This window comes from Ascaphus truei, chromosome 2 (genome assembly GCF_040206685.1).
Source record: "Ascaphus truei isolate aAscTru1 chromosome 2, aAscTru1.hap1, whole genome shotgun sequence".
Lineage (NCBI taxonomy): Eukaryota > Metazoa > Chordata > Amphibia > Anura > Ascaphidae > Ascaphus > Ascaphus truei.
In genome coordinates, this window is record NC_134484.1 from 34,028,244 (window position 1) to 34,052,092 (window position 23,849).

General features: G+C 41.6%; 1 protein-coding gene across 5 annotated transcripts in view; it reads left to right on the plus strand.

Annotated features, from left to right (window-relative positions):
• The window catches only part of ADCY8 (adenylate cyclase 8), a 464,483-nt gene that overhangs the window by 70,165 nt on the left and 370,469 nt on the right, over window positions 1–23,849 (plus strand). The window contains exon 1 of one of the 5 annotated variants that reach the window (XM_075582009.1): window positions 9,995–10,055. The exons of the other annotated variants lie outside the window; for them this stretch is intronic. The gene's annotated coding sequence lies outside the window, so the exon portion shown is untranslated. Of the gene's footprint in view, window positions 1–9,994; window positions 10,056–23,849 lie in introns of those variants that run through there. 5 annotated transcript variants of the gene reach the window in all.

Here is a 23,849-nt window from a genome sequence, read left to right on the forward strand (position 1 = left end):
GCCGCGAGTTTGACATGCTTGCAATACAGGGAATTATAATACAATAAGTACAGCAAACATAAAATCAGACAATAGGAAAGGAAATCCCGGCCCCGTAGAGCTTACAATCTATATGACTGTCACTGTCAAAAATGAGAGTTCCAGATTTATAATCAATAGGGTAATAAAATGTTTGCATGTGAATGTTTTAAACAAATAGTCACATGATACCAGTGACACATGGTGGACAATAACAGACTGTGAGGCCTATGCACTAAGCGCCGATAAGCCACTTATCGAGGCCTTTTCACCAAAAAGGCCTATTGCTATTCAGTAAGCCCCGATAAATCGCCAATAATAGCCTTTTTCGGCAAAAAAAATTCAGAGAAAAAAAATCGCCAAACGAGCGGCAAGAAACCACTAGCCAACAAAACAATTATTTAATTAATTAAAACCAGTAGCCAACAAAACAAATAAATAATTAAAACCGCTAACCAATCCTAAAATATACTAAAACAAGCCATCCAAATTCAAAACAATTTAATCCAAACAATAAACAGAAATCGAAAAAATAACAAGCAATAAAAAACAAGTATTTGCCAAAAAATTCATTGTCTGTCACTGTATTTATTTGTACCCTAAATGGGCACAGATTAATACATCATCAGTAAATGGGCAATGAAAAATATTAAAAGAAACAAACACAATCAAATTACATACATTCAATAGTTTTCTTACCTTTAAGAAAAGGTACCTTTGTTACCTTTGGCCCTCCGAATCCCAGAGATTCTGGAATCTATTGTACTACAATGTCATCAAAGTCAATCCAACGCCATCCACCTTGAGATCTGGAACAGGTAACGAAATTCTTCTTTCTTTTATCTTCTATCACTGTCTTCTTTCTTCATCTGCCATTATTTATTTCTTTTCTTTAATATTCTTTCTTCATCTGTCAATCCAAAACCCCATGGTAAATCCAGAACAGGATGTTCTTCTTGGCTTCTTGAGGTAAAAAGAGACGTACAGGCCTTATATTATAGGGTCTGTGACGTCACATTTTATGGTCCGATGGTACAGCTCCAATCCGATTGGACGTTGTATCAGGTGCCCGCCTCTTTTTCTTTTCTTTTTTAAGGATGTGACGTCATATCCAAGGGAGGTGCGATCACATGATACAGCGTCCAATCGGATTGGAGCTGTACCATCTGACTATAAAATGTGTCGTCACAGGCCCTATATAAGACCTGTACGTCTCATTTTACCTCAAGAAGTAGACTAGAGAACATCCTGTTCTGGATTTACCAAGGGGTTTTGGATTGACAGAAAGAAATAATGACAGATAAAGAAAGAAGACTGATAGAAGATAAAAGAAAGAAGAATTTTGTTACTTGTTCCGGATCTTCAAGGTGGATGGCGTTGGATTGACTTTGATAATGTCGCGGTACGAGAGCTTGCAGAATCGTCGGGATTCAGAGAGTCAACGCTTCCAAAGGTAAGAAAAATATTGAATGTACAGTATTTAATTTTATTTTAACAGGTTTTTTTTATTGTATTTTTTTTAGTTGTATGTTTTTTATTGCCCATTTACTGGTAATGTATTAATCTGTGCTCATTTTATGGCAAATGCTTTTTTTCTATTGATTGTTGTTTTTTAGTTCCCTGTTTATTGTTTGGCTTAAATTGTTTGTAATTTGGATGGCTCGTTTTTATTTCATTTTCCGATTGTTTAGCGTTTTTAATTAATTATTTATTTTGTTGGCTACTGGTTTTAATTGATGTGTTGGCTAGTTGTTTTATTAATTAATTGATTTGTTTACTAGTTGTTTAAATTAATTAATTGTTTTTTTGGTTAGTGCTTTTATTTATTACATTGATTGGTTGGTTAGTGCTTTCATTTATTAAATTGATTGGTTGGTTAGTGCTTTTATTTATGTATTTAATTGGTTGGCTAGTACTTTTATTTATTGAATTGGTTGACTAGTGCTTTCATTTATTGAATTGGTGTGTTTAGGTGCTTGTGTATCTTTTATTATTGTGTATTTTCACTGTGGGAACCACCCGAGGACTCCTGGACACCTGCGGGGAACACCTGAGTACCCCCGGACACCCACAGGGACCACCCGAAGGCTCCCAGACACCTGCTGGGACCACCCGAGGGCCCCCGTCGGCCTCTAGTATTATTCCTGTGCATAAAAACAAAAAAATGATTTAATGTGTGTTAGTGGGGAATAAGGTTTTTTGGGGACACAGGGGGTGGGTTGTGTATTGGTGGGTAGTACATATTGCAATGTTTATTGGGGGAAATTGCCCCCAATAAATCTGCTATTGTGCCTTACCCCCATCATTGCCATAGAGGCTATCTGATAAGGTAATGAAGCTGCTTTAATGTAAATGTTATTAATAGTGTGCGGGAGCAGAGGTTCTCCTTAGCTGTACTGCTTTGATTTCTGCCTCTGGGACCCCCTGCTTTCCGAGTTACAGGCCCCGGTATGGGGCATTGGGTGCAGTATCGGCGCCTTTTTAAAATGATCCGCGTCACGTGACCATGGGATTTAAATACTGGAGAAGATACCAGAACCCCATACTAGGGCCTTAAACTCGGGAAGCAAGGGTCCCTGAGGCTGGAATCAATGCGGTTCATCTCAGGAGACCCCCTGCTCCCGCAAACTATTAATAAAAATTACATTAAAGAAGCTTCATTACCATAGCAGAAAGCTGCTACCGTAACAAATTTGTTCAATTTTTTATTTGGGTTTTAATACTAGTGTATTGTAGAAGGGGGTCTCCGGATCAGAACCTCATTGATTTGAGATCTGGAGACACCCTGCTTCCCGAGATATAGGCTCAGTTATGGGGTGCCGGTATTTCCTATTAATTTAAATGTCCCGCGTCACGTGACCGCGGGTATTGTATTGTATTGTATGTCTTTATTAATAAAGCACCATTAATGTACATAGCACTTCACAGTAGTAATACACGTGGAAATCAAATAAATAAGACATAATATAAATAACAGGTCATGGGAATAAGTGCTTCAGACATAAAAGTAACATTAAGGAAAAGGAGTCCCTGCTCCGAGGAGCTTACAGTCTAATTGGTAATATCACCTGATATGACCTGATATCAACGAGGTTATGCTCCGGAGACCCCTGCTACAATACACTAGTATTAAATTTTAGTTTAAAAAATGTTTGATCTCGGGCGAGATTTGCGCAGGGAGAGGCGGCTCTCTCTGCAGCAGAAAGAAATCGCCTGGTGAGCCTTTTTCAGAGAGGCAATCATCACGTCACCAGCTTCTCGCCCGTTTGGCAAATGTTGCTATCACTGGTATTCTGGGCTTTCTGCATACTGTGATAGCAACGCTGTCAAAACTGGCCATTTAAACAGCCCGGCGATTTTTTCCCCCTCCGCTTAGTGCATAGGCCCCTGTGGATTATAACGGCATGCAGTCAGCATGTCTGTCCTATAACATACAGCACATACATACATATAACATATGTAACAGCATACAACAGCACTGTCCTATAACATACATGAGAAAGATGACACTTCAGTCAATGGAGTAGCAGGGGAAAATGTAAACTCATTTTGCACTTCATTGCATGCTGGAAGAAAGAACAGAAAAACAGTTATGAAGCAACGTGTAAAGACAATTTTTGAAGGAAAAAAAAATGATCGACACTTAGTAATGTGCCATTTTCATCTGGCAACACTTTGCTTCAAGAATTCAACTTTCCTTGCTCCAACATTTGCCTTAAGTGACTCAGCTTGCATTTTGGGGATAATGATTCGAAGATGTAACGGGCCTTATTGTACTCATTAATGATCCAGAAGTATTTTTTCCTATGACTGTCTTCAAAGTATTGTACGATGGATACAGTACCGTACAATAAAAGCCACTGCATATTTGGGAGGTTTTAGGTTTTAGTAACAAGTCTATTACATTATAAAGTGATGTCTCAAAGTTTGAGCCTTTTTCTTCTCACTCATATAAAAAAAAATAAGTAGAAATGTAAACTTTCGGTGCACCAGGTAAATTCACTACAACATTCATTTGGTATTCACGACAAGATATACTGGCACTTCTTGCAAATACATTTTTCAATATCAATGATTATTTATGAAATAGTCACCGAATTCTGTCTTTTCCCTGTGTTGGCTGAAAAGCTGAAAGGTCAAAGCTATTTTTTTGGAACAACTGAATCCCGGTATCTTTTATCTTTATAGGGATCAGTAAACAAAACCTCACATAGTAACAACTCAATATTCTGTTTTGTCCTACAATGTAACTACAACCACATCACTGCAAAAGGCTCCAAGAACTAGATTGGCTATCCCTTGAGTCCAGATACGAAGTAAATTTTTCCTGTATTGCCTTCAAATACAATACTTTCTGGGCAAGCTACCGTCTATCTGAACAAGCTCCTCACCACTGCCACACATAGCTCCTATCACTTGAGATCTGGCTCAAAAAGACTGTTCATGGGTCCAAGGTTCAACAAAGAATCTGTCCGCTCCTCCTCCTCTTACTGTGCACCTCACAACTGGAACAACCTACCGGAGACTGTCAAAGCCGCCACCAGTCTAAGTTCTTTCAAGACTTCAGCTGTCTCACATGTTAATCTGGCCTAACTGTTACATACGGCTATAACATATCTTATCTCTAACTTTCCATGAAATGTCTTTAAATATAACTGTGAAGCATTTAGCTAAAATCAAGAAAAATGCTTTAAAACTGGAACTGGGAGTATTGAACCGGTACTTTGTTTGTGATTTTGTCTCCTCCAAATATGTACCAACATTCCAAATTTGAAGTTAATCGAATAATTTCCCGAGGAGTTAGAGTGAAAAAAATGACGTTTTCATTAACATTTGTTCGGGGGTTATACGAAGCTAGGGGCCAAACATACCAAAACCCAGAAATACCAAACCCTACTCAGTAAACTGAGCCACTGATTGAGCCACCTGTGCAGAAGCAGGGACTGATTGAGCCCCCTGTGCTGAAGCAGTGACTGATTGAGCCACCTGTCCTGCAGCAGGAATATCCTTAAAACCTGACCTGTTGGGGGGGTCTTGAGGACTGGCGTTATGAACCCCTATGTTCATGCAATAAAACATATGTTTTGGCACACAACATTGTGTTTTAATATTTTGTATGAGGTGGCATCTATTGTAAAAAGATTACATTACCTTTATATTAACCCAGCTCTTCCTTTTGATCCTATTAGATAGCATGCCAAGTTTGGTGGCTCTAGGATTAAGTCGGTGGATTTGTATAGCCGTACAAACAATTTTTCTGAATTATAGTATAGATTTCAAATTGAAAGGATGTAACAATATTTTATTATATAGTACTGGAGTTCTTATAACATTCATGGGACCCAACTTTTTCTGCCATAAAGGTTTATGTCTGGTGAAGAAGCACTCTTTGTACTATATTCTCAAGTGTACAATAAAAAAAAAATATCTTATATAGTTTCTTTCCCTTCAGTTCTGATGCTGTGTTGATAATCTTGTTATTAAATCACACTAGTTTTCTACTTTTTAAAATGTACCTTTACCCAGAATAGTTAACAAAAACGCCATCACAATTTTCTCTTGAGCTTTGTCAGATCCAAAATCTATTTCTAATAGTTATCATGTTTCTTCTTTCTCACACACTTGCATTGTATCAATTCTTATTTCCTCTAACATCATCGACTAAACATTTTCCTTTTTTTTTTGAGACATGGACCAAAATGTATTTATTCTCAGCACTTTAAACAAGTCCCGTTTTATGAAACAAAATAAAACAAAGAAAGTCCTTACACTGTAATGACCCTACAATAATGTACTGAATTGTATATCTTATTAGCAAATACAGTGCAAATTGTGTGATCTTTTAAATGATTGCTTGGTGGTTGTTGTTCTAAAAATACATCAAAATCTTTGTGTGAAATAAACATATATTTATATATAAAAACTGACTTGTATACCAACATACCCACGTACAGTCCCACCCAACACTCACATATACCAACATAGCCACGTACATTCCCACCCAACAATCACTTATATACCAACATACCCACACATCACTGACATATACCAACATACCCACTTAGATTCCAATCCAACACTGACTTATATGCCAACATACAAATGTACATTCCGACCCAACACTCAATTACATACCAACATACCCACTTACGATTCCCTTCTAACACTCACTTATATACCAGCATACCCACCCAACACTGACATATACCAACACACCCACTTACATTCCCACCCAACACTCACGTATATACCAACATACCCACCCAACACTCGCTTATATACCAACATACCCACCAAACACTGACATATACCAACACACCCACTTACATTCCCACACAACACCCCATTATATACCATCATGCCCACTTACATTCCCACCCAACAATCACTTATATACCAACATACCCACTTATATTCCAACGCAACAGTCACTTATATAGCAACATACCCACTTACATTCCCACCTTATATCTTCTTTAGAACCTCTCAGTGTACCATAACAAACTAACAACAGGTGACCAATTAGTTGTAGGCTAGTATGTCAATCTGAGTCTTTATTAATGCATTAGAGTACATTAGATATGCTTGTGTTCTTTGTGAATTGTAAAGGTAAACAGATATGTACATATGATAGAACCGAGTTTGGCTGCAAAATAATTGAATGGCTCCAAGGCTCTAATGAAAACTTTTTGAGAGACAGGGAGGAAATGGTAAATTGCAGCAAAATAAGATGCTTAATATTGAATCTGATGATAAATAAAAAGTTTAACTGACAAAATGAAGGATGCTATGTATACAATGCGTGGCCAATCCTCCTAGGGGCAATAGTAATTTTCTGTGACCTGTATGTAGCTAGTTTGATAGATCTAACATTTTATTAAATTACTTTATTTTAAAGAATATAACGCCTGATAATACAATCATAACATTGCAATAAAACTATAAATATAATTGAAAGCCTAATAAAATTATACATTGCAGGGATAATAATGTGAGACAATGGAAGTCTTGTAGTTTTTCCAGTGTAGTAATGTATTCTGCGTCTCATGTGAATACATCTTATTAACACTTTATGGATCAGAATTCTTAGCGCAGACCTCAATTCAGTTCAGATCTCAGTGATGAAAAGCCACAATCTAGCTCTGGTCTACCCAACAATTATTTATTCACATAAATTCTATCATATGGAAGGGAACATCCTGCCATTCTTGGCGAGCCAGAGGCCCGTAAGTGTCCCACGGCCGTGGTGACTCCCAGTGCGGCAGAAATGGCAACCGAGACGACCCCAGAGGATCCCAAGATCACCGAACAGCAGCGGAGCGGTAAGGAGACTCCACCACCCCCTTACTCCCGCCAGGCAACAGCAGCAACCGAAGAGGACGAGAAGGAGAGACTTGTCCGCCCGTGAACCGGATGCTCCGCCAACGCCCATGCCGGTCCTCGATGCACTTCCGGTGCGTGACCACGGAGCGGATGGAGATTCTAAGGGCACAGCTGATGACGTCATTTCCGGTTCCACCAGAAAACGAGGCCCAGAAGCTCTGTTCTCCTCCTGGAGAGTAGCCATGGCCGCTGCAATGGCCACCCTGAAGAGCCAAGGTCCATCGAGAGAGGCGAGACACATGGCGGAGAAAGCGCCCCAGAAAGCATCTCCAGCAGAGTCTGGGCCTGTTCCGGAGGTGGTTCAAAAGATGAACCCTACCAGGTACTTTAATGCCAAGGGGAGGAGAGATTGCTCGCGCTCTATGGAGGCGGGGACGTCCGGTGTTTCCTCGCAGGCAGAATCTGAGGTAGAGCACACTAGTCAGTCTACAGAATACGAGCACCGTGACAAATGGTGGGCGCCCATGTTTACTGGGTTCCATGCAGGGATGGACCGTACACGATTCCTGCTCATTAAGAGCAACATCATAGATCATTGGTGGGCAACAGGTGCCTTTACTCCTCAGGAGGTGGAGGATGAGATAGACCATAGATTCCGGGAGATCGAGCAGAAACTCATTAAACCCAAAGGCCCCAGTATACTGTATGAAGAAATTGCTCCGGAAGAGCCAGAATTTTGGATACTGCCAAGCATGGCGGGGCACCGCAAGCTCACTAAATTGAGCCGTGCCGACAGAGCCATAGTGGCTAGGTATAGGCAGTCACATGGATACGAGTACCCTTATGTGCCTGAGCCAATCATGAGGGAAATAGAAGAAAATCGGGATAGCTGGCTCAGGGAGGCTGTGCAGGAATATCTTCGGACCAAGTTTGGTCAGGGAGGTTATCATAACGAGGATAAAATAAGTGAGTTGGTTAGGATCTGGAGCATAGGGAGGTGCATATACATGCACAGTGTGATGTATCGACCGGAGCATGGGTCGGTGCAATCTTTCTATGTGACCATCATGGATCATAATGGCCGAAGAATAAGAAAGCCAGATCCAAAACATTATTTGTAGGGTTCTCCACGTTGGGAGTACCCGTGTTTATTTTCTAGAACTACCTCATGTGCCAATGTTATGCTAACACTGCTATAATATGTGCTGTTTCCCAGGTTGTTCGCCGCAGGATGGTGCTGCTAGAGCTAGGTCCAAGTGGAGACCATTGGATTCCACCAGAGGGAGAGTGTAGCCCCCTGTAAACAGCACAGGCTATACCTATCTTCCTCCTACTGTGGTAAGTCCTGTTAGAGGCAGGCACCAGTAGTGATCATAGGTTTTCCCCCCTTCAAGCCCTGCTCTGATTGATAGATGCATGCCCCTGACTCTGCTGCAGGCACGAGACAAAGGGGAGGTACTGCTGACATCATAAGGGGTGGGGCTAAGCCTATTTAGCAGCCCATTCCTGTAAGTGACAGGTCTGTCGATTCTGGAGTCTACGAGGAGTGGACTCTGGAAGTCTGTCCTGGGAGTGAGAGGAGTATACCTAGCTCCGTCCTGGGAGCAGCAAGAGAGAGAACTCTGGCCTAGGACAATTGGAGAGCGAGCCAAGTTCAGGTGGGCCAATGCCCGTCACCCCAATGATGGGGTGATGGGGAGAATCCATTCCCCACCCAGAGGATACCCTCTGAGGTGGGCAGCGGGGTATTGAGGCCCCAGCCCAGTCCATCCTGTCGGAGTGTACACTTGGAGGGAAGGAGAGGAGGAAAGGCCTGTACAGATTGGAGGGCCATGTGATGTGGAGACATTGCTGTTGTTGTTGTGGCTGCTTGTCACTACGCCTGCCGGGCACTGCTCGACCCAATAAAGAGAGACATTACCTTTTTACCAACAACTGCTGTGTGATTCTGGAGCATCCACCCTGGGACCAGTGGTCACTCTTCTATACAGGTCCTACCCCATACCCTGGGAAGGTATAGAGGATGGAGGCGCTGCACCACCACTGAAATCATGGAGGCTACTACCCCAGAAGCCTGGTCCTGTGATCCCCCACACCACCGCGGGAGACTCAGGCCCTCCTTTTCCACACAGGTACGCACCACTCAGTACATGTAATCCACCCTCACACACCCTTGATATGTCAGATGAGTCTAGGGGGGGGGGGGAATAAGGGTTACACATATTGTACACCAATTGTAGTCATCAATATGAATCAATATTTTAACTTTAATTGTATGTATGTATGTTTGTATGTATGTATGTATGTATGTATATCTTTATTTATATAGCGCCATTAATGTACATAGCACTTCACAGCAGTAATACACGTGGCAATCATATAAGTAACAAATATTATAGGCTAAAGCAGTCAAATTCAGGGCATTATTAAAAACCCTGCTCTCTGATTGGTTAAAATTCCAGGCATTATCCAATCAGTAATGCCCAGAATTTAAGCAGCAGAATATGTAGTTTTCTATGTGTTTATTTCCAGCCAATCAGCTTTCAGAACAGCTGAGACAGGGCAGGGGATTCGTCTGATTGAAGTAACAGCTCTGAGACAGGGCAGGGGATTGGTCAGGACGTATCAGCCATGGGTTGACTCCTCCCCCTCCCGAGCTGACTGAGATTTTCTGAGCAGATTCAGTTGAATGGGAAGGAGGAGTCTGCAAAGAAGTAAGTGACTGTCTGCAGTTTCTTTTGTGGCTGCAGTTTGGGTGTGAGTGCTGTGCTGTTGTATATCTGTGTAGAGGTGCTGTGTGTGTATAGAGCTCCAGTGTGTGTGTTGTGTGTAGAGGTGCTGTGTATAGAGGTGCAGTGTTGTGCGTATGTTGTGTGTGTAGACAGAGGTGCTGTGTTGTGTATAGAGGTGCAGTGTTGTGTTTGTGTGAGGTGTGTGTAGAGGTGCTGTGTTGTGCTGTGTTGTGTGTAGAATTGGGGGTGGGAGTGCAAAGTTTAGTAAGTGGCTGCATCTTTTATTGTGGCTGCAGTGTGTGTTGTGTTGTGCTGTTGTATGTGTAGCACCAGTTTGTGTTTGTGTGTGTGTGTGTCAGTGTCAGCAGCAGTGTTTATGGGTGTAGCATGTGTGTGTTGCAGCAGAGTTTGTGTGTGTAGAGCTGCTTTGTTGTTTGTTCGCCTCGGGCCTTCAACTCTTCCAGCCAGGGCATTATTGGCCAGTAATGCCCTGTTCTTCGGGGATTATTACTTAAATACAAATGTGCTTCAGACATAAAAGTAACATTTAAGAAAAGGAGTACCTGCTCTGAAGAACTTGCCTTCTAATTGTAATGTAATTGAACAGTTAACATTTATTTTGTATTACTAGCATATCGCAGTTATTGCAATTTCGAGCTGTGCAAATGAGAATAAATGTCACAACCAGTATATAATGAGATAATTCTTTATGAATACTGCAGCAATTGTAAATATTATCGCCACAATCCCTCCCTCCCCCCTTCACCCACCACTACCCTGCTAACTTTAAACTCAGTATTGTTGACCTTTAGTGCATCAAGTCCTTTAAGTTGTTAGCCAGAATCAGAATGCTGGGAACATGACGGTGGGATAAAAATAATGATTTAATCAATTCTAACGTATTTACTGAAGAATTTAGGATCTATGTTATGTGACCTTTTAATATTATTATTTGAAAGCTTATTTTGGTAGTCGCACATACAGAATATGCCTGTAATGTTTCCTGATTGATGAAAAAAAGAAACAATATATTCCACTCTTTTGGAAAATATATATTTTTCAAATATTAAGAAATAAGAAATGATTTGCCATTAATAAAATGACTAAGCAAACAAAGTGCTCCAGTTAAAATGCTCACAAGAGACCAGCAAAACACCAACTTCTCAAGATGGATTACATACTGACACAAGTTCTTAAATGCTCATAATTACAGTAAATAAAATATAGTTCATTATACCAATTTCTAACACATTACAGAGTAGCAGATGATTCAATTTAAATGAATTAAATGTTAAATCCATTTATTCATGGGACAAATAGTTCAAGGGCTGTTTAGCATTTAGAGAGCCAAACCAACTTTACCAACTGATTTTGTAAAAACTGACTGTAGTTTATTAACCGTTAGAGTGCCCATATAACATGCCTGGTACGGTATGGGTGTATTTAAGCCATGGGTGCTTGCTCATTTGCCACGGGAAATGGAACCCCCTTCTCTTCTGTTTCCGGCATCCTGGTTGCAGCCATGCGATTTATTCCATAAGCAATCATATGACTGGATGTGCCGGAAGTCCGGAGGAACTCTGGTGCAGCCACTCACTGGCACTCTAAATGTTGAACAGAAAGTATTTTTTTTACATGTTGAAGCCATATATTTGGCTTATATCAGGTGTACTCAACTAGTTAGTGCTTATAAATCCTCCAAAAAACAGGCACACAGGTTTAAAATCTTTCATTGTTAACACCTATCCATTAATGGGAAAAGTAGTTTCACTGGGATAGCAGCCTTACATTCTTAAAATGCAGGTGCAGACACAAATCAATACACCAAGCTCACTATATTAGTAAAGTGGCAAAGTTTTATAGATCTCTGCGCAATAAATCATTGTTTTCAAAATGAGTACAGAGCAAGTTCAGTGGAAACTCCAACATTATATCACCATTTAATTCCACCTCTTCCCAGGGGAGAGCTGTTCAAGAAAGCTTTGTTTTGTGAAGACAAACAAACCTGATTTATTGTGCTGGCATCTATAAAAGTGTGCCAAATGAAAGGCTCAGTGAAGGGCAGCAATGACACCCATCAAAAATGTCCTTTGTCCAAAAAAAATACTACAAACGTCTTGATTGTTCTGATATTTTAAGAAATTGTAATCGGTAGTTAATCGGTAGATGAGTTTAAAGTTAATTGAACGATGCAAAAGTGTGGATCAAATTTTATTTCTACATCTTATCATGTGAAATAAGCGTCCAAAATAGATGTTAGGAAAATATGCAACCTCTAATCTATTCTCCCCACATCGTATTTATTTTACAATTTAAAATGAACACATTATTTTTGAAGGAAAGATCTAAGGACTGCCGATGAGCGAGACATTTGAACACATTCGCAAATCTTATATATAGAAACACAGAACTTGATGGCAGTTATTAGACAGTCCCTGGGTGGGCGTTTGTCCTGTCCTTTGTCACAAGCTACAATCCCTCTCTGGGCTGCATGTAGTAAACACAATAAACAATCCTTTGGTGTGTCTTCAATAAACCTAAGTAATATCTCAGGGGTTCACTTCAAGGTAGGATTAATAACTATGCCAACTTGGTTAGTTGCTCCATAGTAATCTGTAGCTGGATGTGGACAGTCTTGGTCAGTTACTGTACCTGGCTCACAGATATTCACAGGTGTGGTTGGCACATTTCTGCTGGTCTATTTTCCGGGGACTCCTGGCTTCAAATAGTTTCTTTCTTTGCTACCGTCAATAAAAAATCCCTATCCTGAGCTACTTACACATAAATACAAGAAACGTGGACTTTCTAGGAGGGGTGTGGTAGGACTTTTATACCATAGAGTTAACTCCTCCCTTCCAGTGATGTCCGATACCTAAGGAGTTTGAAATGGCCTGGCAGGTGCGCGCCAGTGGGTACAATAACTTGTTAGCCCCCATCCCTTTTTTTGCACGTGGCTAATATCTGCACAAGGGTGTCTACTCCCGCTAGAGCAGGGGTAGCCAACTCCAATCCTCAAGAGCTACCAACAGGTCAGGTTTTCAGGATATTCCTGCTTCAGCACAGGTTGCTTAGTCAAAAATTGAGCCACTGGTTATCCCTGCTTCAGCACAAGTGGCTCAATCAGTGGCTCAATCTTTGACTGAGCCACCTGTGCTGAAGCAGGGATATCCTGAAAACCTGACCTGTTGGTGGCCCTTGAGGACTGGAGTTGGCTACCACTTTGCTAGAGCATTGTGGGTGTCCCACTGGTACATCTGTACACTGTATGCTCATAAATGACTCTTCCACATCTAATTATCCCAATAACGGGAGCCTGGAGACAGAGGTCACGTCGCACAAACGTATATGTATTTACTGTATGTATGTATATTTTTATTTAGATAGCGCCAACAATGTACGCAGCTCTTTACAAAAGACACAACAGAACAGACGGAATTATTTAAAATAAAATAAGTGCAACAAACAAAAACAGACAGTAGGAAAGGAAATCCCTGCCTCAGAGAGCTTACAACCTAATTTGTAAATATTAACCGTACATCATTCTTTTGGCAACGTACAGTACTTAGTACCTGCTATTCATGGTTGTAGACAGTGGACCTGAGTGGCTAAGCTTACTAGTCTTGGAGGGAACGAGTACTTTTGTTCAATTTAAATTGCCCTGAATTGCATGACCTTGGAGACTGCAAGGAAGCTCCCCCTCCCTCCACTCTCAGTGACCCATACCTCATAATAACATAAGTAAATAAATGACCACAAACAAGGTCTGGAGGTACAAGGCTGCGCCCTTTTATTAAAACATGTTAACCTGATAAGTGCCAACCCCCTGCAGAGTGCTCACTCGTTGTGTAAAAGCCAATGGTACGCCAACCAAAGGCAACAACACACCTCCAATTTTTTACCCCACGGGGGTTACATAAATGGAGACTTATCTCACTCTCCTTCAAGGAACATCTGTCCTTTGTCTCATATTTTCCTCATTATCTTTCCTTCTTTTGCTTTTTATTTCATACAAATTCAACAAGTACAACATTAACCATATTAACAGTAGACACACAAAAGAGGGAGGGTGGGAAGGGATGTCTTGGCAGGGTGCAGACTGACCTCCCGCCCCTGCCACTGGCTATATGAAAACTCCCAGCCCCCAACAATGTCACCCCTACTGCCAGAAGGGTGGAGGAGGGGTAAGAGGTCAGGGAGCACACTGCCCATACCCTAAGGTAAGAGGAGCCTAGTCCCATTGGTTATGGTGCCTTGTTGCCAAGGGCTCGAGGTTACTAACTAAATTTCAGGTAAAAAGGATTATGAGTAAATCAGTGGCATAAACCACAGAATGCCCATCACATTTTGTATTTCCTACCAGTGTCAGGATTTGGTGTGTTTTAAATAATTTTAGCATTATTAGATGTAATTAAATGGATAGTGTTTTGTATATTTTCACTTTAGCAGCTAGTTTTTTTTTAACGTTATTCCCCAGTCCAGATAATATTTCGTTTTTTTTCTTTTATTTGCCACTTAATACTGTATAATCAGATAACAGAGCTTGTGCTGTAGCTTCTCTCTGATTTCATACATTTGATGTAATACATTGTTTAGACCTAATACATTAACAGATTGTAATTGGAATAATTCTCTTAATAAATTTCGCAGTTCATTGTTTTATTTTTATTTTTAATTTGAAGCAATTGTATTGTATTGTATGTCTTTATTTATATAGCGCCATTAATGTACATAGCGCTTCACAGAAGTAATACATGTGGTAATCAAATAATTACCAGATAATATAAATAACAGGTAATGGGAATAAGTGCTTCAGACATAAAAGTAACATTAAGGAAGAGGAGTCCCTGCCCCGAGGAGCTTACAGGCTAATTGTTAGGTAGGGAGAACGTACAGAGACAGTAGGAGGAAGTTCTGGTAAGTGCGTCTGCAGGGGGCCAAGCTTTATGTATCGTGTTCAGAATATCCACAGTGCTATTCATATGCTTCTTTAAGCAAGTGTGTCTTAAGTTGAGTCTTAAAGGTGGATAGAGAGGGTGCTAGTCGGGTACTGAGGGGAAGGCCATTCCAGAGGTGTGGGGCAGTCAGTGAAAAAGGTTTAAGGCGGGAGAGGGCTTTAGATACAAAGGGGGGAGAAAGAAGACTTCCTTGAGAAGAACGCAAGAGTCTGGATGGTGCATAACGAGAAATTAGGGCTGAGATGTAAGGAGGGGCAGAAGAGTGTAAAGCTTTAAAAGTGAGTAGAAGAATGGAGTGTGAGATGCGGGATTTGATCGGAAGCCAGGAGAGGGAAGAGTAGAGTGATTCTGGCAGCAGCGTTTAGGATAGATTGTAGGGGAGACAGGTGAGAGGCAGGAAGGCCGGATAGCAGGAAGTTACAGTAATCAAGACGGGAGAGAATGAGGGCCTGAGTCAGAGTTTTAGCAGTCGAGCAACAGAGGAAAGGGCGTATCTTTGTTATATTGCGGAGGAAAAAGCAACAGGTTTTAGAAATGTTTTGAATGTGAGGGGCGAATGTCAGAGAGGAGTCGAGTGTGACCCCTAGGCAGCGTGCTTGAGCTACTGGGTGAATGATCATAGTTCCAACAGTAATGTGGAAGGAGGTAGTAGGGCAGGGCCAGGTTTGGGAGGAAGTATGAGGAGCTATGTTTTAGCCATGTTGAGTTTAAGGCAACGGAGGGCCATCCAGAATGTTATAGCAGAGAGACATTCAGAAACTTTGGTTTGTACAGCAGGTGTAAGGTCAGGTGTTGAAAAGTATATTTGTGTGTCGTCAGCATAGAGGTGATAATTAAAACCAAAAGATGTCATTAGGTCACCTAGAGAGAGTGTGTATAGAGAAAAGAGAAGAGGTCCCAGGACAGAGACCTGGGGTAACCCCACAGAGAGAGATCAATAGAGGAGGAGGAGGTGTTAGCAGAAGAGACACTGAAAGTACGATGGGAGAGGTAGGATGAGATCCAGGATAGAGCTTTGTTCCGAATACCAAGGGTATTGAGAATGTGAAGGAGAAGAGGGTGGTCCACGGTGTCAAATGCTGCAGAGAGGTCGAGTAATATGAGCAGAGTGTAATGACCTCTGTCTTTGGCAGCTTGGAGGTCGTCAGTTATTTTAGTGAGGGCTGTTTCCGTGGAGTGAGCAGTGCGGAAGCCAGATTGTAGAAGGTCTAGGAGAGAATAGGTGTTGAGAAAATGGAGCAAGCGAGAGAATACAAGACGTTCAAGGAGTTTAGAGGCAAAAGGCAGGAGGGAGACAGGTCAATAGTTAGAAAGACAGGTAGGGTCAAGCTTGCTGTTCTTGAGTAATGGTATGACTGTTGCATGTTTGAAGGAGGATGGAAAGGTTCCAGAGCAGAGGGAGGAGTTAAAAATGTGTGTGAGCATAGGGATTATAGTAGGAGCAAGAGGTTTTAGGAGATGGGAGGGAATGGGTTCAAGAGGGCAAGTGGTAGAGGGAGAAGAGGCGATCAACAGCGACACATCCTCCTCTGAGACAGTGGAAAAAGAGTCAAGGAAGGCAGGAGGAGAGTTAGGAAGAGGTGTAGGATGGGAGGAAGAAACAGAGGAGATGTTCTGCCGTATGGATTCCACCTTTTCCTTAAAATAGTCAGCAAAGTCCTGAGCGGAGATGTAGGAAGGAGAGACAGCTGAGGGTGGTTTGAGTAGAGTATAAAAGACAGAGAACAGTCTGTGTGGATTAGACTTGTGCATGTTGATTAGAGAAGAAAAGTAGGCTTGTTTAGCTTGCAAGAGGGCAGAGTTGAAACAGGATAGCATACATTTGTAGTGAAGGAAGTCTGCGAGAGTATGAGATTTCCTCCAGAGGTGTTCAGAGGAACGAGTGGAGGAACGCAGCATGCGCGTGTGGGAATTTAGCCAGGGTCTAGGGTTAGAAGGGCGAGTGCGGCAGAGAGAAAGCGGAGCATGTAGATCAAGAGAGGAGGACAAGGCAGGGTTGCAGTTAATGACCAGGTTGTCAGGGTCTGTAGCAGTGCTGAGAGAGGAGAGGGAGGAGCGTAAAGTGGACTCAAAGTCAGGTAAGTGAATAGAGTGCAGGTTTCTGCAGAACCGGGGGGTAGATGGAGGTGGAGAAGGGGAGAAGCGAGATAGAGAGAACGAGATTAGGTGATGGTCAGAGAGAGGAAAAGGGGAAATGGAGAAATCAGAGAGAGAGAAGTTTTTAGTGAAAACCAGGTCTAAGTAGTGGCCATCCTTGTGGGTGCTGGCTGCAGTCCACTGTTGAAGGCCAAAAGAAGAGGTTAGAGAAAGAAAGCGGGAAGCCCAAGGGAGAGAGCGGTCATCAATGTGGAAATTGAAGTCCCCAAGAAGAAGAACAGGGGAGTCTGAGGAGAGGAAGAAAGAGAGCCATGATTCAAAGTGAGAGAGAAAGGCAGAAGGGGGATGAGTAGAGGTAGGTGGGTGATAGATGACCGCCACATGGACAGGGAGAGGAGAGAAAATCTGGACAGTGTGAGCCTCAAAGGAGGGAAATGCAAGAGATGGAGGAATAGAAAGGGTTCGGTAACTTCAGAGAGAGGAGAGCAGGAGCCCCACACCTCCACCCCTGCCATCAATTCGCGGAGTGTTGGAGAAGGAAAGGCCACCATAAGAGAGGGCAACTTCCAGAGCAGAGTCAGACTGAGTGAGCCAGGTCTCAGTTTTAGCAAATAGGAGCAGAGAGTGAGAGCGAAAGAAGTCATGCACAGAGAGGAACTTGTTAGAAAGGGAGCGAGCATTCCAAAGGGCACAGGAGAAAGGGAGAGAGGAGGGAGAGTGGTAGGGTATGGGTATGAGGTTGAAAGGGTTGACACCAGAAGGAGTAGAGGTTGCAATTGGCAGGCGAGGACGAGCAAATGTAGGAATAAGGCAGGGACCAGTTTTGGGAGAGATATCCCCAGAAGCAAGGAGGAGAAGCATGGATAGAAAGAGAATGTGTAAGGAGGATTTGAAAGGGTGTGTTTTAGTGCAGGGGATATAGCTGTGTGGTGTCAGAGGACGCAGGTAAGAAAGGAGTTCATGTGAAAAGAGAAGTGGTGAAGGAAGGAGAGATGGAGATATATGAATAGAGTTAGAGACATACTGAGGCTGGTAAAAAGAAGTGCATATTTTGAGAAGAAGTGAAGTCACAGCAAATATAAATGGTAAAGGCAGCATCATAGCAGTAATGATGCAGTCTGGTATAGATGATATCCTCCTTTCCAGCGTAAGCAATATTAATCTAATGTCCTATAATAAATGCTTTAGAAGTTTCCTATATAGTTGACATTGGAAGGTCATCAACCTCATTATTACAACAAAAACAAAAAAAGGTAATTAAGTATATTATTAATGAATGTAACCACAGCAAATTTCCAAGTAAATACTCATTATCAAGTCTCCAACCTACATATACTGCATTTTATCTTTCAAATAAAGATGAATGGGAGGCATTAATCACACGCACAAATTGGACCAACACTGAGATTTAACAAACTTGCAAATTCTGTAAAATTAAAGATCTGATGTGGAGATTTGTCATGTAGTTTGTGTATGACAAAGGAATATGAAAGGTGCATTTACAGTGGATAGCAGTAGCTAAATATCATTATATGAAATTGACAATAAACTGTATTCACGTTTGGATGCAATTCAACCTTCATTAAAGTTATAAGGGCATTAAAAGTTAATCATGTAGGGTATTGCTGCATATCAAACAGTCAATATTTGTAGTTATACTTCACTGCTTTCACTACTGTATCATCGAACAATGATTCTCTTTCTGATCTATTGTCCAGTATCTCACTCCCCCATCTGAATGGTCTTCTATACAGCTGAAACACAGAGTGGGGCTGAGCAAGACTATAACCTTTTCAAAACATTTACTGTACATTGTGTACTTGCACTGTCTTTACTGTTTACAGTATATTAATAATATAACATGTAAGGAATTGTGCTATATATTATGTAACACCTATAGCTTGCATCATTTGTGCTTAGAGTACAGGTATAATGAGTAGCTGGTCACATACAGGCTTACCTGTAGGCATGTGTGACAGGGGGTTAACAGCAACTGGCCACCTACTTGCATTACTCACCTCCCCGCAGCTAAATAAAAATGAGCACTGCCACCCCCACAACGGTCACGCCACACCCCTATTATGCTGCCAGGATTAATTTAGGGGCTTAACCCAAGGGGACCTCGGTCCACAGTTTAAAAAAAAAAAAGTATATGAAAATTAGGGCAATCTGTTCCTAAGGTACAAGGTACAATTAGAGCTCAAAGACAATACTCATTTTAGATATAATATTACAAAAGGTGTACAGTGCTTGTCAAAGAAAAAGCTGACAAAACGACATATAGTATAGGGCCAGATAGTTCATAAAATTAAACGGTGTAAAACAGAAAACTTATACTCAATATCCAACTAGCACCCTCTCTATGCACCTTTAAGACCCACCTTAAAACACACCTGCTTAACAAAGCATATGAGTACAGTAGCTCTGTGGCTGATACTATACACTGATTACTGATAACTCTTTATGGTGTGTATTTATGTGTGTATATACATGTATATATGCATGTATACATACACACACATACCATAAAGAGTCATCAGGATTAGTCATGTCAGGCTGAACTATTGTTGGCTACCCATCCCTTCTGATTGACTGTGGATGCTTGGCATCCACACCTGAACTAGAACTCCCAGCAGGAAGCCAACAAACAACAATGACGTCACTTCCGCTTATGCGCAGTCACTCACTTCCGTTTATATTTCGTGACAATTTTCAGGTTTTTTCCCTATGAGACATTTTTGTGGATGGCACTGCCACGAAAGAAGTTTCACTTCAATAAAGACATACACACATACATACCCTATACACCTAGCTATACATCATTAATAGTCTTGTAATGGGGCCATCCACCAGTGATGAAGAGAAAATGTAATATGTACGCACACACGCAATATGCTCACCTAAGAAAATCTGACTGTGTGGGGTTCACAATTTCTTTGTCTTTTGTCACACAAATTGTATTTGTGATGGTGATGTTTTTAATTAAAAATCAAAACACAATTTCAGTGACAAAACACAAAGAAGTGTGCATGGCACTAATATATTTATACTAGCTGTGAATTCCTCGTGTGTGTGTGTGACTGCGTGTGTGTAAGACTCTGGTTGTGTGTGTGTGACTGGTTGTGTGTGTGTGCGTGACTGTTTGTGTGTGAGTCTCTGTGTGTGTGTGACTGCGTAGAGGCTCGCGGCCCGTGGTGCCCATGCGCAGAGGCCCCATGCCACCGCCATGCACAGTGAACATGCGTCCTCTAAGAGGGGGGAGCACGTACAGTATGTACTTGGAGGTGGACAAGAAAGGTACTGTGCATGCGTGGTGGGGCCTGCAATCTCCTCTTCTGTGCATGCGCTGACTACAACCTCCATGCAGGCTGTTATGCGCATGCACGTCAGGCACATGCGTGTGCCCATTAGTAGCGTGACGTCACCTTTGTTACGGTTTTTCATTACAAGGCAATGCATTATTTCCCATGAAAACCCTGCAGGCGCCCCAAAAAAGTTTTACTTCAAAAACCTTTTCATCTGTGAAGATACCAGATGCCCTCATAGGCCTGTACCACATTTTTTCCTTTGTCTTGTGAGTGACTTTTTTTACAACTCGCCAGCTTGTGACAAGAAAATGTTTACATTTCCAATTTAATCAGAGTATAAAATACTCCATAACGCTCGTAATCACCAAATTGCTGGTACTCACATCCTTGCATTCCGGGGAATCTAACAAGTGCAAATGTATCACAGGTGCCAGTCTCCCTTTATACATTTGAGAGGGGAATCACGTATCTGATACTTGTAAATATAATATCTTCACATGTTATACATGACCACAATCATGTGTATTTTATGTTTACAATGTTATACCTGGGAATACCACTGAGCATGAATTATCTTTAAAAAAACTTCACTCTGTAATGATACGGATATAGGGGGTCACGCACTAAGCTCCGATAAGTCGTTATAAGAACGCAAAGGGCTCTTAGAACGGGATGTTGCGCTGAACGCGATTCACAGAGACACGCAAACAGGCACTTTGCGTTCTAAAACTGACTTTTTTCTGCAAATTTTTCTAAGTCCAACTTTGCTTGTTCGTTACCCTGTTTGCGTTCAATTCTGCCCTTCTGCGGGATACACTAAGCTATGCAACCTTAGCGTACGCGAAAGTTGCATTCAAGAAAACACGTCAGCTCAAGGCAGTCTCAAAAAAAAAAGCTGGACTTTTCTTTGTTTACATTTTTGCATGCGCAAAACCCATACAACAGGCCGGCGCGTGTCCCCGGCTGACCCTGCGGGGGTCCCTGAGGGAGACCGGGGGTCGCGCGGGTGTCCCCGGCTGACCCCGAGGGAGTCCCGGGGTACTCGCGGACCTGCGGTACCAATGTTGTGCCTACAAAAATAATAAACAATATTTATAACTAAATACACCCCACTAACACATACAATACAGTAATGGGCAAAATTACTATTATCCACATATGGATAATAATGCATTTGCCCATTTTAAATATATATAAATTACAATAAATACAGTAAATACATATTACACTTACCTTTTCCAGGCACCCACGATGAAGGCCGTCTTCATCCTTATCTTCATCCTGCCCATGTCCCTCCGGTGCTGTAAAACATACAGAAGAATAAAAACAGCCCCTGACCCCTTAATCACCTTAGCGGTCATTAACCGCTACAGTCATTAAGGGGTTAACCCACCCTCACCCACCACTCGGGAGGCCTAAATACCCTCCCCCACTACCCATCCCGTGAGGCCTAACCATCCTCACCCACTAACTCAGGTGGGTGGCCTACCCACATACCCTTGGGGCCAATACCCCCTTCCCCCACCCCCAGTACCCACAAGAAAAACAATACACAGGCCCACAATAAACATCATTATATTTATTCTATACATAACCCACCCCCTGTGTCCCCCCATAAATACATGATTTATTATTTTACATACAGGGTTAATACCCCAGGCCCCCGGGAGTCCCCGGTGGCCCGGACGGGTCACCTCACAGACCTCAAAGTAGCCCAGCACCGTGTTTCAAACAGGGTCTGGAGGCCTACGGGTGGTCCCCGTCAGGCGCCCTGGTCCACCAGGTGGTCTCCGCGGGTCACCGTGGGCCACAATGGGGTCTCCATGGTTAGGCCCACGGCTGTCTGGGGGGCCCCGGGTCAGACCCACAGGTGTCTGAAGGGGCCGCGGGTTGTTCCCACGGGGGTCTGTGGGCCCACGGGTGGTCCCTACGGGTCAGCGGTGCCCTCAACAGATGTGGGGCCACCGGTTCTTCCCCGCAGGTATCCCCTGTGGACACCTCCAGCCTGGTACCCGTGGAAAGCCCGAGGAGACCTCAGGTGGTCTCCAGAGGTCCCCCGCAGACCAAAAGGAACCAACCCTGTATGTAAAATGGGTGTATTCTATGTGATTTTTGGATGTAAATGCATTGTTTTTTATTCTCTATTATTGCCCCTGTATGTTATGTATATCTATCTATATGGATATACATACAGGGATAATAATTGATTGTTTTGCTAATGTTTATGTTCTTTTCATGTATTACAAATGTATTTAGCAGCTTTATTTATACATTGGTGTGTGTAATGTAATTTTTATTTAGTAACATGTAATTTTTAATGGTTTATTTCTGGTAGTTAGATTGGAATGATGGTGGTTACTTTGACTTAGAATTTATTTGGCAATGGTTTGGCTTTAGGAATTGAATAGTGAATTGTATAATTGATTTGGATTGTATTGTAATTGGTTTAGGAAATTGATTAATTGATTGATGGTAAATGTATTTATGTTGCTTATTTTCTATTTGATTTTGTGGATGGCATTGGTGGTTAGGGGACATTGTTCATAGTGTATTTTATTTTGAAATTGATTTTGCATAGTGTTACATGATGCACAGATTAATTGCATCATGTACACACTCATTGGAATTGTGTGACATTTGATATACATTTGTCTAGCTGCAGTTTTGTTGGGAGAGGACATATCATTTATTTTTAAAAGTGCTGCTGGATTAATTTTATTATGTGATAATTATGAGATTCAGATTTGATGTTTTTATGTATACATGTTTATGTAATCCTGAACCATTTATTTGTATATTGGTGTTATATGTATATATGTAAATAAGTATATATGTATATATATATATTTATATATATATATATATATATATATATATATATAATACTGAGTTAAGTTATGGTGAGTAAAAAAAGTGACAAAAACCCTCCACAGGAAAGCAAATATGCAAATATAGCTATATTTGCATATATATATATATATATTTATATAATATATATATATATATATATATATATATATATATCCCACTGTACAAATGAATGGGGGGCAGGGTGGGTGACCGGATGCCCATCATTGGCAGGGGGTAAGTAGAACACAATTTATTTATGCTGATTTATGTGTTTAATAATGGGCAAATAATCTATTATCCATATGTGGATAATAGTTATTTTGCACATTACTTTATTGTATGTGTTAGGGGGCGGGGGGATGTGTGTTGTATATTGCTATGTTTATTGGGGGCAATTGTCCCCAAAAAACATGCTATTGTGCCTTAAACCCTTCATTGCCTTAGCGGTTAGCCGCTGAGGTAATAAAGCTTTTTTAATGTATTTTTATTAATAGTGTGCGGGAGCAGGGGGTCCCCTGAGCTGAACCGCATTGATTTCTGCCTCAGAGACCCCCTGCTTCCTGAGT